Below are 8,740 nucleotides of genomic sequence, written 5' to 3'. Positions count from 1 at the left end.
ATATACCGATCTGCAGTGTGCACTCAGAGGGGTGCTAATTGTCACCAATCAGAGAACAAGGGTGTCACGGTTTAAAGCTGGGCCGGCTATTAAACCTGTGGCAGATGCTCTCTGTTAACCCTCCCCCCCAACCCGAAGGGAAAAGGAAAGGGAAAAGGGAGAGAGACTTACGGGTTGGAAAGTTAAAACAGTTTTAATAAACTATAATAATGAAAAAGAGTATAATAATAATATTGGAATAATCAAATATATACAAATATATACAAATATATATATACAAAACCAAGATCGAGCTCCTCCGATGTCGGCCACGTCACCCCCGGCACTGCAGGGCAGGCTCCGGGAAGGCCCAGGCTGGGCCCAGCGATGGTCGAGAACTGGATTCAGGGATGCACAGATCGGGATCGGGGGCAGCAGGAAAACAGACAGAGTCCTCTTCGGACACTGGCCAAAGGCTCAAGCCGCAGAAGCAGCCCGAAGCAGCAGAAGCAGCCCAAGCAGGCAGAGGCCCCCAAAACAGCAGAAGGAAGGGCTGAGACCCTTGTGATCCCCCCGCTTTGTACTGAGAATGACATGTATGGGATGGAATACCTTCATTGGTCAATTTTGGGTCACCTGCCCTGTCCACTCCTCCCTGCAGGTATGACCCCCCTTTGGCTCTTCACTCGTAAGCAGTGAGGAATTTAGCAGTGACCTTGGTTTCTCTAAGACTAAGTACAGCAAGAGCCTTTCTGCATAACATCCCTACCGGTGCCTCAGCGATAACTACAGACTTTGAGCGTTATCAGTCCTGGAAGCAGACACTGTCTGCAAAACATGCAGTCAGTTTCAGAAAGTGCAGTTACTTAGAAGAGACTTAGCTGAAAGTAAAAATCAGTGAAAGGAAAATTGGCCTGGTTTAGGCCAAGCCAGGACAAAAGGACAGATGTTCAAGGAGGATCCTGCCTGTTCCTCTAAGGTAACGCTACAAGCAAAACATTAGAGTCAGACCTGAAGCAAAACCCGAGGTCCAAACACTTCTAAATCTTAGATGAGCTCAACCCTTTGTCCAACTGCAATAGCAAAACATTCCTCAGATCTGAAAAACTGCGAAACGAGAGGGATGTCTGGAGTAAGATCTGATCTGTTTCCTGGCCCTCTCCTGACCTTGTGCAAAAGCGACTCAGCCAGCTCTGCCTGAATGTTTGACAAACACTGTTCAACAGACTACAAGAAATTTCCAGCATTTTCAAAAGACACAACCACAGCAGCACTCTGTATTCTCCTCACCTTCGCTTTTTACATTTTCCCCTCAGGTTCTGAGGTTTATGTTATTAAATGTTGGTGTAAAACATTATAATAAATAATACATAGCAACATTTTCCATCCTAAAGATATCAAAGATGGACAAATACTATTGTTTCCATTTTTCTAGTGAGGAAAGTGAGGCACTAATTACTTGCCCAAGGTGACTTTGCTCAGTAAAAGATACTGCAGCAAGAGAAACAGCAAATTAATTTAATGTTTTGAAGGGTGCGTTTGTTGGTTTGCTTTTTTTTCACTTGAGAAAAAGCACCCTGGTGGGAAAATGCAGTTTCAGAAAAGTGAAAATTAGTTCAAATATAATATGAATCTAAAAGGGTTAGCTCTTGTGGCTAACCTTGTGGCAGATTCTTGTGGCAGAACTTGTGGCTGTGACACAACAACAGATGAGTGATCGGTTTGTGTAGAGGTAATTGCAGTAAGTCCAGCCTACAGGAAAAAATGTCTTTATGCAAGAGTTCTGGACACAGTGGAAGCGCTTGAATGTTGCGGTGATGGAAAAGCTAACAGACAGAATAAGCGCTCTAGACAGTTAGCCAGAGAGTGGCACGCAAAAGCACAGAAAACCTGATGTGCCCTGAGCTGCTCTGGATCAGCCAGTTGCTCACAGTGAGGATTGTGCCGGCAAATGACAGCAAAGCAGAGCGTGCAAAGGCTCCGCGCAGCCTGCAAGAAGATCAGTGGAAACGTCTGGCTTCATTTATTCAGTGGGCCAAGGGAAAAAGCAGGTTCTGACTGAGGGGGGTCCAGGTCACTATCTTGCCGCTGCAGAACAAAGTGACTGAAAGTGGCAGTGCCACCATGAATAAACAGGATCTCTCTGCAGCCCCCCCAGCTAGAGGCTCCCGTTGGTATCGACTTGGGCAATGGCTCTGGGAAAGCCAGAAGGCATTTTCCAAACCATCAGTTAGCGTGTTTCCTAACTGCAAAGCCTCTGCCACGCTGTCATGCACGACTTGGCACACCATGAGGCGCTGCTTTTTGCACCTTACGAAAAATCATGTCTTACTGACTTCATGGGAAGAAGGACCTCCACCTAAATCTGCCCGTACCTGGCCAACAGCGGGTAGTAGTGCTCCTTTTGTTAAGGGAGAAAAGTACTGTGCATGATTTTCTTTTTGTTGGCTGGAACTTGCCAATGCAAAGCGGTGGCAGAGTGAGCTACGCGGCTACGGATGCCAGTCGGCTCCCCGAGAGCAACCCTGGCTTAAGTAAGAGGATCCTGTCCTCAGGACCACTGAAAATAAGCCAGTGAAAGGTTATGAAATGTAGCCAGTAAACATTGTTCTGGAGAGAGAAGAAATTGTGCCCATTATTCCACTGGCTGGGAATGGTGTCGCTCGGTCTCCACCAGCCAGTTGTGTGGGCTGATGTGCAGCCGGATGGAGACTAGTGCCTCTGCGGTTGAATTAAACACTGCGTTAAGCAGCTGCTCTCCTGATTTGCCTCCAGACTCTTTCAGTGCTGTTATTAACACCTACTTGTGCCTGGTCAGATAGGTCTTGTCTGCACAGGTTGATATATGACAGGGTTACACAGGAGTTCACTACAATTTACAGCCTCTCGCCCGCTACCAGATTCTTCCTGGTGCTTTGTCCACCCCACTGCTACCCTGCTATCGCTTCTCACGTGGGGCTCGCTATATCCCTGCCGCCCCATCACCTCTCTGCCCGCCCAGCCCAAGACTCACCGTCTTCCCTTTCTTTCTCTCTTTTAGCTCTCTTTTTGCCTTTTAATGATGGATTTTGCAAACCTGCTGGCTCCTCTTCCTCAAGGTGGCTGGGAGGGAGACATGGGAAGGGACTGCGTCAGTCTGCCATCACTTCTTGCTTTCTCTTGAATTTTATAAAGGCATTGAATTGGATTTTTATCCCAGCAGCGGAAGCATTTGGAGACCTTTCCGTCAGCAGTATATAAATAAATATGGATCAGAATAGATTGGATTATTGCTGCTTACATCCGCTTCCCTATTTTGTTTTTGACAGGTCCTGACACCCACACACACGCTCCTTGCTCAGACTCGGCTAGATCTGCTTTTTTGTCTGCTTTGAGTTTTTGGCAGGATTTTTTATTCCTCATAATTGTCTTCCCTTACAGAGAGTTTCAGTAGCTCTTACCCTGGCCCTTAGCTCTTAGGCCTTGTGCCCTTAACACTCTTCGTACTGATGGGTCTTACCAGGCCCATCATTAAAACATCACCGGGGCAAGCACTGCACCCTCCTGCAGGCTCTCAAACAGGGAAGCCACTGCTGCTGGCTCCTGATCTCCTTTCCAACTACACCGGGTCTAACACCACTCCCCCGCTTCAGTACGCGCTTCCCCCTGCAAAGGGGTGGGACTGAACAAAGAATCTACAACAGGTAATTTATGCAATGGATTTACCCTTTTTCCCCCCGAGTTGAATATGCATGAGCGGGTCCTGCTGTCTTCAAGTGCATTCACTGTTTGAAGAGGCTTGCTTGCCTCATTTTTTTCCTTCTCCACCGTTTTTAATGCTACATTATCAATCACAAATGTTCCCTGCATGCATTCAAAAACTGGTATTTGCTGTTCAAATAGCGTTAAGTTGTAACTGTTTAAATAAGTCTTGAGGAATTGTTTCTGATCCTAAAGTGGATGAGCATGCAAATACCTCTGTCATGTGTAGCACATATCCCTTTGAAATGTGGTTTTAGTATGTACAGATGCACTCCTGAAACTCACTTTCCATGAACATTTGTTCTGGATAACTTGGTTGCTTGAATGTGCACGTAAAGTGGAGCATAAAAGGGACACAAGAGCGAACTAGGAGGATGTACTTTAAAAAAATCTAAGAAAATATTCACTATAAAGTCAATTTTTAAATTGCCAAACACTAAACATGAGCACTGGAGAGAAAACAATCAAGTTATGAGTCAGAGATTCCCCCCTTTTGATTGCCACGCCTCATATCAGCGACCAGAAAAGCAGCCAGGCACAGCAGCAGGGCTGAATGTGGAAACAAAGATCTGTGGGCTTTTCTCTCAAACCGTGACTCTGCAACACTTGGGCAGGGACAAGGCTGAGAGCTGTGCCAACACCCTCTTCTCGTAGCACTGGGGTACTGCTTGCCAAACCCCTGCTGTTCTGGCGTACTGGAAGCCCATCACCTCCCTCGCGAGACACCCAGCAATGCTCCGAGGGGACTCGGCGGGGTCCCTGGGCTGCCTGTGCCCTGTCACGGGGCTGGCAGACCCCCAGCTCCCACTGCCCACCACCGGGGTCTGGCAGGACACCTGGGGCCCAGGCCAGCGCTGAGGCTGGGGCACAAGGGACAGCAGCAGCACCGGGGAGAGCTTCAGGCGGGGCAGACGACGCAAGACCTGGCCCCACAGCACCGAGTGCAGGGCAGAGGCCGGGCGGCCGCAGGCCCCCAAAATGGCCGACGCCCCCCCGCCGCGCAGCGCCTCACGCCCCGCGCCCCACCCTCCACCGCGCGCATGCGCAGCCCCGCCCCCAGCTTGGCCCTCAGGACCCTGCCGCGAGATGCAGGGGCGTCCTAACCGGGCGGAAGTGACGGACCGCTAGGGGCGGAAGCGGTGCAGGGCGCTGCTTCCTGCTCGGCGCCGGGGCGTGGCTGGCTCGCGGCAGGTGAGGGGCGCGCGGCGCGGCGGAGAGCGCGCGCGGGGCTCGGCGCGGCCGCGGGGGGCGGGTCCGGGCCCTCCCCCCGCCCCCCCCACCCGCGGTTCTGTGCCCGGCGCCGGGTGCGGGCTCGGTGCGGCCTGGCCGGGCCCGCGGGGGCACCGAGGGCCGGTGGTGCTGGTGGAGGGCGCCGAGGAGGGCCGGGTGCGGGGCGTGTCACCGCAGCGCAGCGCGGAGGGGAACAGCTTCGTCGAGGAGCGGGGGTTTGGGGGGTGCCCTCCCGTTGGGCCGGGGCGGGGCGGTGGACGCTGTGAGGGGCTGCCGCGGGGTCCGCGGCCTGGCACCCACCCACGAAACACTTCTGGTGGCCGCAGGCTCTGCCCGTCGAGGGCCCCGTCAGCTCTTGGGGAAAAAGAGCTTGATGATGTGAAACGAAAGACACACTGACCCGCTCGGGTGGGACAGAGCCACGCGATCCCGCTCGGGTGGGACAGTCACACGATACCCGCTCGGGTGGGATAACGGGTTCAGAAAATCTTTGGTTACACTTACGCGGCGCTTAAGTGCGGAGCCATGAAGTGGCCTGTAAACCCTGCCAGGCAGGCATGGCACGTGGAAGTCTCAAGTTGGCGATGGCATATGGGACGCTCGGACTTGACATTGCACTTTGGGCCTGGGGATGGGGATACCCTCGCTCCGTGTAGGTTAGGTACCCTGAGGGGATAGGCAGCTGGATGCTGCAGCCTGAAGGGAGTCGTGAAAAAGAGAAAAAGGTGCCCCAAGATAGAGGGTCAGAGGACTCCAGGATGTGGGTTACATGATTTTTACCCAGAAAGTTAGCGAATGGCTTGTAACAGAGTTGTGGGGTTTAGTACTATTCCAAGTACTGATCGGTTGCTGTTAACTATCAGCTACTTCAAAGAACACCCCAGATTATAGCAAACGTAACTTCTAGTCCATCAGTGCATCAACACAGTTTGCTGCCTGGAGTACTGGGGAATCAGTTTTAATATGGATTGCCTTTAAGTTGCAGAAGGGCATGTTCCTCACTCCCAAGCTGGTAGCTGCGGTGATGTAACTGTCAAATAAAACCACGGTGTCAGTGTTTGCAAGTGAACCCAAGTGCTGTTGTACTAGATGCATTTCTTGTATTAATTTTTTTCTATGTTCAAAATAAGGAATGAATGAGGCAACAGCAAAAAGACCACAGGGCTACTAGACCTAGCTGTGCACATGAAGAAAGGCTGATGATGGACATAGTCAACATTGTGAAGCCACATCCAGCAGTGGTGATCACTGTTAGTATTTATTTTAGTAATCAACAGAACTCCTGTTGTGGTGACAGGGCGACTTTTGTTTTTTTAAAGTGGTGTGGTTCAAGAGTTGAATGGTTGGACAGCACCTGGATTTTCCCAGAGGCCTCTTTCAGAAGAGGAGGCTTTGCATCCCTGGGGAAAGTAGGCTAATTCTTGACTCTACTCGCTTCTACAGTGCAGCTTCCAGCAAGGAGTGTGGGATAGTGCTAGCTGTGGTGGTGGCATTTGACATGATTCAAGCAAATGTCAGCTAGGAGTTGGCTTGAGATGACCTATTTATTTCATTTAGGTTGTGCAGCGGGTGTTGCTGGCAGTGATTTGCAGACTGGATTGACCTATCCTGGAGTAGATGAGGTAGAAGCTAAAACTGTCCCTATTTCTTGCCAGTTAACTGAAATACGGAGCCTTCCTTGAGCAGTGAAAGGAAGTGGAGCAGATAGTGCTGCTCTTGCCAGAGGCAAGGGCTGGAAGCAAAGTGTCTTTGGCATGTCCTTGTAGAGGCTTTCTGCATTTTGGTTTTCCGGGAGATCAGAGGTGCTCCGGTCAACTGTCCCTTGCTTAGACGTTCTTTTAGGAAGGTTAGCTAAGGGCTGATAAGTTCTCCTGTTATTTAATTATGTTTCTCTTGTCTCAGTAGTAAAGCTGGGATGTAAAGGCTGCCGAATATGCCTCTCTCTTCTTGGGATGCTTTGGCTGGGGGGAAATAGCCACACCTCCAAAGAGCCCTCAGGCAGAAAAATGCCTGAGACACTCCCAGAGCAGCACAGGCTGCTAGTGTTAGCATCAACCCTTCTTCTGTCACTCTGGGTGTTTAAACTGATTTTTAAATCTTCATTCCTTCAGATAAAAAGTGCTGTTCTTTCAACTCAGGAGTTCATTGGCAAGAAAACTGGAAGCAGATAATCCCTGGGAACCACTCTGCCGTCTGGCTTCTGGGTTCTGGTAATACCAGGTAACGATAGTCACTGCATGCTCAGTCTGAGCCATAAAAGAGAAGGGCAGAAATTGAGGGCTGGGGAAAAATAGTACTGAGATAAGCCTGAAAGCAAGGCAGAGTTTTTTTATAATTTTTTTTAGATTAAAGATAGTGTGCAGAGGAAGAGAGGATTATGTCTGAAATTGTGATGTTTCCCGTGGCTGTGGTGTTTGAGCTTGAAGAGAATCATTTTTATCACTCAAAAAGCAATTTCTGTAGCTAATCAGCTCTGCTTAGACCCCTTCACAAGATAACCTTTGCCAGAAGACAGTCTATCCAGCAGTTTGTTTCGTGGGTTATTGATTCTCCAGGTGTCATTCTTTTGACTCAGCTTTTTGTCAGCTCCTGTCATCCAGGCCATCCTGTTGGGATATTCCTTCTAGCAAATGTGAACAGGCTTGAAGACACTTCCTTATAGTGAGTGAGTTCCCCTCCTGTCATCTTGCAGGAATGCAAGCATTGTCTTTGCTTTTGAATGTAGAAAACGGGCAGGAACTGTTTTGGTTGCCAGTTTGGTTTGGTTATTGCCTCCATTAAATGTCTCGGGATCTGTTGTAACACAGTGCATGTGAGGTATGGGTGCTGCAAGACTCCAGAACTTTGGAGCAGAGGCGTGGAGGTGAAAAATAGGACATTGCTAGTTGGGGTTTGTGGCAGCGAGATGTGGCAATGGTTAGATCTGCAGCTAAGGGCACTCTGCAGGAGGCTGAAGCTGATTTCACACCAGAAAATTAGAGGGAAAAATTAACTGGATTTTTTTTTTTTTTTAAGGAAAGTGGTATGTTTTTGGAAGTATGTATTTGTTGCTGTGGTCTGAGGGTAAGGTTGAGCAGCTACTCATTTTTCTGAACTGAACGTTCTGGAGGAAGCTTTACAGCAGCGTTTCAGCTAGCTTGCTTTTAAAACACTTGAGTATTTAAGAGAACTTACTGCAGGGAAATGACTCTCCAAGGGACTTTTGGCATAGCCAGTGGCTTCTGTGTACTTTAGGTATACAAAACCAAAGTTCCCCCATTTAGGAAATCAAATGAAGAGCTGTGTCTGGATGTTTGGGCTGGGATTCTCAGATTAATTTTGATGTCTGTATTGTAGGTGTAGCTAAAGCTATTTCCTTAGGCTTCTTTTGTAATAAATAATGAGATGAAGAGAAAGCAGGCAATTAGCACAGTGCTTTTGGTTGGTTTTAGATGGCTGCCTTAGAATCAGATCAATTGTTCATTAGAGCACCTGATTATCTCCATTAATGATGAATGCCGAAGGTGACAGTTGTGGGGTGGTTATCTGATTAACTTTAGATATCAACATCTGTCTGTCAAAATGAGCTTTATGTATCCAGCTGAAGGCAATCAGTTTCAGCCTGTGCTTAGAGGACAGGACTTTCTCAACAAGGTGGTGCACAGGCTGCAGCTCGGTGCCTCATGGCAGTGGGGGCTGCTGTCTATGCTTTGCAAAGCAGATGTCTGCGTTGAGAGGAAGGGTTGTCTTGAAGACAGTAATGGCTTAGAGGCCATCTTAGCTTGTAGAGCTGAGAGGATTGAAGTGCACC

General features: G+C 49.1%; 1 protein-coding gene across 7 annotated transcripts in view; it reads left to right on the top strand.

Moving 5' to 3' along the window:
- Positions 1-4,843: 4,843 nt before the first annotated feature.
- The window catches only part of WASHC1 (WASH complex subunit 1), a 43,224-nt gene continuing 39,327 nt past the window's right edge, over positions 4,844-8,740 (top strand). For 2 of the 7 annotated variants that reach the window (XM_068402235.1, XM_068402232.1), the window contains exons 1-2: positions 4,844-4,911; positions 7,062-7,170. The gene's annotated coding sequence lies outside the window, so the exon portion shown is untranslated. Of the gene's footprint in view, positions 4,912-5,053; positions 5,107-6,142; positions 6,201-6,507; positions 6,573-7,061; positions 7,171-8,740 lie in introns of those variants that run through there. The other 5 variants (XM_068402236.1, XM_068402233.1, XM_068402234.1 and 2 more) reach the window with 5 other exon arrangements.

This window comes from Nyctibius grandis, chromosome 5 (assembly GCF_013368605.1).
Source record: "Nyctibius grandis isolate bNycGra1 chromosome 5, bNycGra1.pri, whole genome shotgun sequence".
Lineage (NCBI taxonomy): Eukaryota > Metazoa > Chordata > Aves > Nyctibiiformes > Nyctibiidae > Nyctibius > Nyctibius grandis.
Note: the sequence above shows the minus strand (reverse complement) of the source record. Positions and strands in the feature narration are given on the sequence as shown.